The sequence below is a fragment of the Uloborus diversus genome, chromosome 7 (genome assembly GCF_026930045.1).
Source record: "Uloborus diversus isolate 005 chromosome 7, Udiv.v.3.1, whole genome shotgun sequence".
Classification (NCBI taxonomy): Eukaryota; Metazoa; Arthropoda; class Arachnida; order Araneae; family Uloboridae; genus Uloborus; species Uloborus diversus.
The window spans coordinates 110,416,033-110,424,766 of record NC_072737.1 but is presented as its reverse complement, the minus strand read 5'-3'; the positions used below and the strand labels follow the sequence as shown (position 1 = coordinate 110,424,766).

At 34.2% G+C, this 8,734-nt stretch overlaps 4 non-coding genes across 4 annotated transcripts; all 4 read right to left on the bottom strand.

The window, feature by feature from the left end:
• Positions 1-6,312: 6,312 nt before the first annotated feature.
• Positions 6,313-6,383, bottom strand: Trnae-cuc (transfer RNA glutamic acid (anticodon CUC)). The gene has a single exon. It is a non-coding gene; the product is annotated as a tRNA-Glu (tRNA).
• Positions 6,384-7,897: 1,514 nt separating this feature from the next.
• On the bottom strand, positions 7,898-7,968 carry Trnag-gcc (transfer RNA glycine (anticodon GCC)). Its single transcript has one exon. It is a non-coding gene; the product is annotated as a tRNA-Gly (tRNA).
• Positions 7,969-8,186: 218 nt separating this feature from the next.
• On the bottom strand, positions 8,187-8,258 carry Trnag-ucc (transfer RNA glycine (anticodon UCC)). The gene has a single exon. It is a non-coding gene; the product is annotated as a tRNA-Gly (tRNA).
• A 405-nt stretch (positions 8,259-8,663) lies between these two features.
• On the bottom strand, positions 8,664-8,734 carry Trnag-gcc (transfer RNA glycine (anticodon GCC)). Its single transcript has one exon. It is a non-coding gene; the product is annotated as a tRNA-Gly (tRNA).

Here is an 8,734-nt window from a genome sequence, read left to right as displayed (position 1 = left end):
GTGACATAGCTTCAAATTCAATCTCATGACGATACATAAGCAAGGAAATATAAGACTTTAACATTATCTTCAGTGAATTCATGCGAGGAACAAAACTTTTACTAATCCCCTTGATGAGTGTTACTTCGCATATATGAGTCAGCAGTTGTTTTCATTGCGTGCTTTCGAAAGTTTCAGTTTAGATTTGCTGCTGGACTATGAAATTGACGTGTCACCTGCGCATGCGTCGACTCTTACTTTCTTGCTAAACGGGAAACGTTTTTGATTATAGCAGAAAACTGCGGAGGGCGTACGAATCTGTGTATTACGGAAAACTTTTTTGTATATTCAGAGAGTTTTCCGAGATTTTTTACAGTGTACTTAAGAGCCATTATTTTGAAGTTCAGACAAGGTGTGGCAGTGACCATTTTTGATTTTTATAATTTTTTTATAGGTCAAAGTAGGTCATGAGAAGTGAACATTCTGAAATTTTTAGCCTTCCAAAAAATTTTTTTCGCTCGTTAAAAATTCCCAAAGTTTGACGTTTTGCAGCGCTTTTTAGAAAAATTCTAAAAGTCGCGTATCAGTGCGCTTTAGCTCTTTACAGAAACACCACCCCACGGTTATGTTTATATTTATTGGTTGTACTGTATCTAGTGATGATGACTTCATAGTTATTTTGGTTGGGGGTTGTTGCTTTCTTCAGATAAGGGGTCGCAAAATATGGATTTTATCCGTTTTCGCGCAAGTTGAACCTGCGTTATTTCCCCCAAAAAGCCACCCCCCGAAAAAAATGTAACATATACTGAAAGTTTATACTATGAAGAGAGTAAATGACACAAAATTTGCTTGAGGTTTAATTTTTTTTAGGGGAAAAATGCCCTGATATTTTTCAAATTATCGAAAATTGTGCATTTTTGATCGCAATTAACTCAAAACAGCATCACTAGGAAAAAAAAACCTTTTATATATTATGGTACCTGGCTATGTGTAAAACATCATGAAAAAGAAAGCAGCATGGGATCTATTCTTGTTTTCCAGAAAATAATTTTTTTTGTAGCTCATTTTATGCATTTCTATTTTCTATGTCATCTTCAAATACCTCTAAAAGGCTGTCAGTTCTTGATAAATCAGTATTATTCGCTTTTTCTTGCTTGCGATATCAGCTAAAAACAGTTTGAATTTGACTTTTTGTCAGATATTCGTTCGGTTGGGATATTTTTATGTCTTCAATCATCTCTGTTCTCATTGCATGTTCTACTTGGTCGGACGTCTGTTTTCTGCCGGTTTTTTTACCATAAAGGAACTTTTCGTAAAGAAATTCTATTTGTTGCAATGAAAATTGTGTACTTTTACGAGTTGGGAGAGCCCACCCCTCACGTGAGATTTCCAAAATGTTTTCTTCTTTGTTTTCTCTTTTGCTGCAGAACATGCAATGAGAATAGAGATGATTGAAGACATAAAAATATTCCAACCGAACGAATATCTGACAAAAAGTCAAATTGAAGCTGCTTTTAACCGATGTACAAAGGAAAAAAAAAAAGCAGATAATACTGATTTATCAAGAACCGACAGCCTTTTAGAGGTATTTGAAGATGATATAGAAAAAAGGCATTTAGAGGAAAGTGAAACAGATATTGTTCATGATATTTCTTCCATTGCTACGGACATAAATAAGAAAGAATTATTTTGGGATTGATACGATAAATATATATATATATATATATATATATATATATATATATATATATATATATATATATATATATGATATCTATTTATCGTTTTCTGAATTACATGCAATTAAAATAACATCAATTTGTAAAAATCAGAAAAATAAAGTATTACTAGTCTTTTTCTTTCTCTATACACACATATATACATTCTTACTACATCCTTAAAGTTTTAGAAGATCTAATCTGCATACTGGACACACGTTTTACGTACGAGAAAACGCATAAAATGAGCTACAAAAAAAATTATTTTCTGGAAAACAAGAAGAGATCCCATGCTGCTTTCTTTTTCATGATATTTTACACATAGCCAGGTACCATAATATATAAAAGGTTTTTTTTTCCTAGTGATGCTGTTTTGAGTTAATTGTGATCAAAAATGCACAATTTTTGATAATTTGAAAAATATCAGGGCATTTTTCTCCTAAAAAAAATTAAATCTCAAGCAAATTTTGTGTCATTTACTCTCTTCATGGTATAAACTTTCAGTATATGTTACATTTTTTTCGGGGGGTGGCTTTTTGGGGGAAATAACGCAGGTTCAACTTGCGCGAAAACGGATAAAATCCATACTTTGCGACCCCTTATCTGAAGAAAGCAACAACCCCCAACCAAACTAACTATGAAGTCGTCATCACTAGATACAGTACAACCAATAAATATAAACATAACCGTGGGGTGGTGTTTCTGTAAAGAGCTAAAGCGCACTGAAATGCGACTTTTAGAATTTTTCTAAAAAGCGCTGCAAAACGTCAAACCTTGGGAACTTTTAACGAGCGAAAAAAAATTTTTGGAAAGCTAAAAATTTCAGAATGTTTACTTCTTATGGCCTACTTTGAGATATAAAAAAAATAGGAAAATCAAAAATGGTCACTGCCAAAATTTCCGTTTTTTGTCTGAATTTCAAAATAATGGCTCTTAATGATTGTACTATTTACTGGCAGTGGCGGCTCATGCCTTGAAAAAGTGAGAGGGCCTGATAATGGACGCACTCGCACCCCCCTTCCCGCATTTATACGCTGGAAAATACGGTACAATCCAGTTTTTCTATTTCTTTTTTATTTCAAGCACTTTCGCACAAAAAAATTAAAATAAATCAATGTTATAAATTACTGCCTGAAAAAAGAGAGGGGGACCGGGTCCCCTCTGGTCCCTCCCACGAGTCACCACTGTTTACTGGTATTCAATTACAAATGTTTTCAGTGAAGAGATCTGAAGTGTTTGTTCGTTTTAGTCGACAATTTCACTTTTACGCACGTATTGTGAGCGAAATTTTCATGTAACTAAAAAGCAAACCAAATTAACGTACATAATACAGTACCGACAAAAAAGTCTTTACATTTAGTTGGCAATTAAAACCTTTACATGCAAACATCTTTTTATAATTTTACTTGGCATGCTTCGTAGTTATTTGGTCGAATACCGAATATTCGTCTAGATTGTGGCCGAATATTTGGTGTTCGGCCAATTCACAAGGGAGCATGCCAAGTAAAATCACGACAAGAAAAATTTATGTAAAATTTTTAATTGCTAACCAAATGTAAAGTTTTTTTTTTTTGCCAGCACTGTGCAAACTATGTAGAATCTATTTTTATATTTTTGTGAAAGTATCTCTTATACACACGAAGATATAAGCATTTCTTTCAAAAATGCCAATTTTATTTTGAGATTTTCGGTTTATAGCAGGCAGAGTTTTCCGTCAACTGTTACTAAACTTTCAGAATATTTGACAGCATACAAGATAAACATAATAATAAAATTTGGATTTAAAATATTGAAAATTAATAAATCTTTAAAAAATATTGAATATTTAAAGTACTTTTCCTATTTTTAAAAGTAAGCTGAATGGAGTCATTAGTTCAGATTGCTTTATTATCAAGGGTTTTTTTTTTTTGCCTTCATCCTAATTGAACAATTGAATCAATTTCTGAACTTTTTTTGACTCTAAGCTGAGGAACATAGAAAACTGCCAAATTTTAAGAATCTTTTCTTCTTAAAAGTATGAAAATTACAATTCTAGGAAAAAGTGGTATTACTGTTTCCTAGAATTATAGTTGAAGGATTGGTGGTTGTAGCCTGGGGGGGGGGGGGGGGTAACTTTTATTTTTAATTTGAATCATGCATTGGTGTAAACGGATCTACTTAAACTATTGTTAAAAATAGTTATTGTCATGAAATGAAAATAGCTAAAAAGCTGCTTTTTCATCTGTAGTATGAAATATATTATGTTAATAAATGTAAAATACTTAATACCCACAAAATTTTAAAGATTTTTAAAAAATTAAAAAAGAAATAATAATATGATTTAAATTAAAAAAATCCGATTTAAATCAAAAAAAAAAAAAAAAATCACGAACCCTGGATGTACTTCGTATTATCAAATTTAGAAAATCTCCTATCATAATTTGACGGGTGCGAATTTCTCCTTTTTTTCATACGAAGTTGCATGGCTGTTTTCATGTGTCAAATGCCAGTTAGATTTACTTGTTAATTAGAAAGTATTAGGGAAGTAATTTGAAACTTATGGCTGCAAAAGCAAGTATTTCAAAAAAAAAAAAAAAAAAACCATAGAAAACATTTATATCAATTATATCTGTAGCTACAAAAAGATTTGAGTTACAATAACGCTTTCTGTTTTATTTAAACCACTGGTAACCACCGTTTTTTAATTCGAGGGATTCTCATACAAAAATGAATTTATCGGCCCGGAACACATACAAAAGCTAAATATTCTCAATTTTATTTTCTAGATTTCATGGGAAAACACTCAATAGGAAAGAAATTTTCAAACCAAGAATTGTTTTTATCAACTATTTCAAGCTTTTTAAATTGATAAGAAGTTTCCACCTGTTTTTTTTTTTTTTTTTAGAGTGCCGAATAAATAGAATCGGTTGTTTTGGAAGCTAACAAAATATAATTTTAGATTCGGGCCAGATTGATCAGCTTCGAGGGCCACATGTGGTTCAAGGGCAGTAAGTTTGGCGCTACTTAAAAAAAAAATAGAGGGCCACTTTCAAACTCTCTATCTCATGACGTTGTTGCAATGAGAGAAATACCTGCATAAACGAAAAAATTGGAACTGAAGATACATACTTTTTTAGTTACACGTTACATTTTTATTCAGTAAAATCTCGTTACTACGAATAGCAATGCAACAAAATATCTATTTCAGCGAAGTAAATGTTTATTCCTGATTTAATTGCCAGTACAAGGCGTAAATTCCATTACAATGAAACTCCCGTTATAACGAAGGAATTGCAGGGTCCTTTGAAGTTCCTTGTAACGGGATTTCACTGTAGTATAAGTTGACTTTTTACAAACGCTTAGCAAAATAAAACATGCGTCTTGTTTTGCATAATGGCTTGAGCTGAAAACGGACAACCAAGTTACCTCTTCTGAATGTTACACGAATTCACTTATTGGATTTTAAATAGTAAAACCTTGTCACACACAAAATCGAGCACTGCTCTACTCGTCAAGTGTTGCCAAAAACTATTATCAAATTAAAAATGAAATTACTGAATTTTAAGTGCTCCAAGATCAAAGTAACACCATCTTGCATTCTATGGCGCGACTTCCAGTCTTGGTCACGTTAGAGCGTTATTCGATTACAGATTTTGGCTTTTATACGATGATGATAATTGCTATGAAACTTATTTCAAGAACTTTTTCCAATTAACGTTAGTTCTTTTATATAGCTACTGATTTATTACGTCTATAGTTGATTGATATAGTCATAGTTGACTGTATGATATAAATTCCAATGATTTCATATTCCATATTCAAATATGACTTCATCAAAGCTCCTAAAAATCAATAAAATAATCTAAAATAAAATGTTAGTTAGGATGTCTCCACCGAGATGTTCATTACAACTTCAATAGTAAGGTACAAATGAAAGATTTTACAAGTGTCCTCTCGGAGGTAACAGAGCGTGTAGAAGGGGAAGATAAAGCAACGCCTCTCTCCCCGGGAGATCAGAGGGGAAACGAAGAAGGAATTTCACGACCTGGGCCTTTTGGACGTAGCTTTTTTCTGGCAGTTTTCTACTTGCAAGTCCGTCTTCCGGGCATTTTAACAAAACGTGATATTACGTGCAAATACGTGTAAACAGCAAAACACAATAACCGCTGCGTCAGGCGGGAGTCGAACCCGAGTCAACTCCTTGGAAGGCAGCTATGCTAATCGTTATACCACCGACGCCATGCCCGACGTCGAAAATTTAAGCGCTTCATGATTTTATTTTAATCGAAATATGTGCTTATATTCAATCCAAAATAATGGATATTAAACTTTCCTCCAAATCAAAATTTCATCAGTCGACGAGCCATTTCAGTATAATTAGTACTTTTTCTTTGTCGGTTTTGCAAAGTATAACCGCAAAATAAGAGTGAAATCATAACTTCAAGGCATTAAAACAATATCTCTTGCTCTTTTTTTTAAATAGTTGCATAGGGTAAAAAAAATTCAGACTATAATTCAGTGAACAAACGAATCCTTTCGTCACAAGAATGTTATATCAGAAAAACTTGTAATACATAGCGATAAGAGGCGCAAGATTGTATTTGAGCTGTTCATTCCGGCGTCAGAAAAAGAGGAATGCATCGGCCGGGAATCGAACCCGTGGCGCCCGCGTGAGAGGCGAGCATTCTACCACTGAACCACCGACGCTACGGAAAGCATTCATTTTCGAAAGCGTCGTGTATACAGACACTAATATTAAGCGATATCTTTTTAGCAAGAAACGTATCGAGAAAAATAAAAACTCCCAGAAAGCGGCTTAGTAACTACAGTAGAACCTCTCGATAAGGGACACCGAGGGGTCCGAAGGGGACCGGAAATTTTGTCCCTTAAATGGAGGTGTCCCTTCTTCGGAGGTATTCGAGTTTATATATTCAATGTATTTAATCAGTTTAGTTTCGTAATAAACATAAACCATTAAGATAAAAGGCTAAAAATCATTGATGTATACTGAATGAAATTCAAAATCATTCAAATTTCAAAATTGATTGTTTTAACAATTAAAACTTAATAAAAAACTTGGCAATGGTATAGTTTTGTAAGTCATATTAATTATTTTGAAGTCATTCATTTCGTAAACTTGTTAGATTTCATATAATTTAAAATTCAATACAATAAAAATTTCAACCAATGTTTATATTTCAAAATTTTCTACACATAGTTATCCGTGCGCCGTTGACCATCCATCGGCCGTCAGCTCACACGAATAAATTGAGGAGAAGATAAAACATGCGTAAATTTTAGCAAGAATTTTATAATTCATCATCATCATGCATTATGAAATTCTCTGAAAAAATGCATCCTATCAGTACACATTAATGTCAAACTTTCACTAGTTGAATTTTAGATTCTTAAATTCCAGTAAATTCAATACTTTGTATGCATGCACATTCATTTTTTAAAGTTTTTGCTGTAACTGTCCCTTAAATAGAGTGTCCCTTATTCAGAGGTAAATACATGCAGGTCTGCATTCGAAGGGACTGAGACCAGAAAAAATGTCCCTTAAATAGAGGTGTCCCTTATTTGGAGATGTCCCTTAAAGGAGATTCTACTGCATTTTTAGATTGATTAAATTTACAGTTAATCATTGTTCCTGCATGTATTTATTCCCAGCTTAAACAGCAAAACACAAAAAACGCTGCGTCATCCGGGAGTCGAACCCGGGTCAACAACTCGGAAGGCAGCTATGCTAACCGATATACCACCGACGCCTTGACTGAGAAGGGGAACTGAAAAACTTTTTGATATCAGTAAAATTGAAATATATCTCCTTTTGTAACTTCCGAAAGAGTTCGGCAGCAGACGGCTCGTCTCATGTTACTATTAATTTCTCAGTTTCAGCTTAGTTCAAAGGTTTTCCGGAGCATGAGAGAGAAAATACTATGTAGGGAGGAAAAAATCTGTTCGCCCTGTTTTTGTAGTCCCGCAGTGACGGTACGGAGTATTCTGAAAATATAAAAGTACTCTAATGCTACTGCGGACTCGATTCCTAACAATCAGAGTTTTGAATTAATATATAAATGCACGTGTTGATAAATTTTCATTCTGGTAAGGTAAATCAGACAATGGGTAGAATTGTTAACAAAACGATGTCATGTGATGCCGATTAGGACTCTTCCTGTAATGTATATATTGAGCTTCTTGCGGTGTAAGAACACGTAACATACATCGGCCGGGAATCGAACCCGGGCCGCCCGCGTGGCAGGCGAGCATTCTACCACTGAACAACCGATGCTTTAAGAGGCCATCATTTTTGAAAAAGTCACGGATGATTTATAAGCGCTAAGTTTCTAACCATCGCCTTTTTATTTCATAATGAGGGTGTATCGAAAAATGTGACCCGTCCAGTAGTTTTGGAGACCCTTTTCCACTCTTACCTTAGCTTTTATTCACTGCGTGTACTGAATTCGAATGAATTCACTCGAAGTCAAAACTTAGAATCATAAAAGTTGCTGCGTCGGCCGGGAGTCGAACCCGGGTCAACTGCTTGGAAGGCAGCTATGCTAACCGTTATACCACCGACGCCACACACGACGTCGAAAATTTAAGCGCTTCATAATTTTATTTTAATCGAAATGTGTGCTTATATTCAGTCCAAAATAATGGACATTAAACTTTCCTCCAAATCAAAATTTCATCAGTCGACGAGCCATTTTAGTATAATTAGTACTTTTTCTTTGTCAGTTTTGCAAAGTATAACCGCAAAATAAAAGTGAAATCATAACTTCTAGACCCCCCCATTAAAACAATATCTCTCTCCCCCTTTTTTTAAATAGTTGTATAGGGAAAAAAAAAATTCAGACTATAATTCAGTGAACAAACGAATCCTTTCGTCACAAGAATGTTATATCAGAAAAACTTGTAATACATAGCGATAAGAGGCGCAAGATTGTATTTGAGCTGTTCATTCCGGCGTCAGGAAAAGAGGAATGCATCGGCCGAGAATCGAACCCGGGCCGCCCGCGTGGCAGGCGAGCATTCTACCAATGAACCACTGATGC